A 384-nucleotide genomic window follows, 5' to 3' on the forward strand; every position below is an offset into this window, starting at 1 on the left:
TATATGCTGCTCCTCGCCGGGGCACGCTCCAGACAGGCCGCCGCTTCGGAGCGAGCCCGGGAGTCCTCCCTCCGCCAGGAGTTGCAGTTCGTCTCCGATCCCCTTGGGATTTAAACCTTCTTGCATATATATATATATATTTTTTTTTTTCCCCCCTTCCTCCTCCTCCTCTCTTTTTCTCCCGTGCAAAGTGGAGAAGGAACTGCACCAAGGCAGCCCGCGAGATCTTGCAATATTGCTCCGATTTATCACTGCTATTATTCGTAATTAATTATTATTTTTTAACCTCACCCCAGCCGGGGAGGGAAGCGGGACCATTCTCAGCAAGAGAAACATTTCGATCCGTATCAATAAAGATTTTTTTTTTTTTTTTTCCTTTTTTTG

Source organism: Egretta garzetta, unplaced genomic scaffold (assembly GCF_000687185.1).
Source record: "Egretta garzetta isolate BGI_Z169 unplaced genomic scaffold, ASM68718v1 scaffold57, whole genome shotgun sequence".
In the NCBI taxonomy this organism is placed as follows: domain Eukaryota; kingdom Metazoa; phylum Chordata; class Aves; order Pelecaniformes; family Ardeidae; genus Egretta; species Egretta garzetta.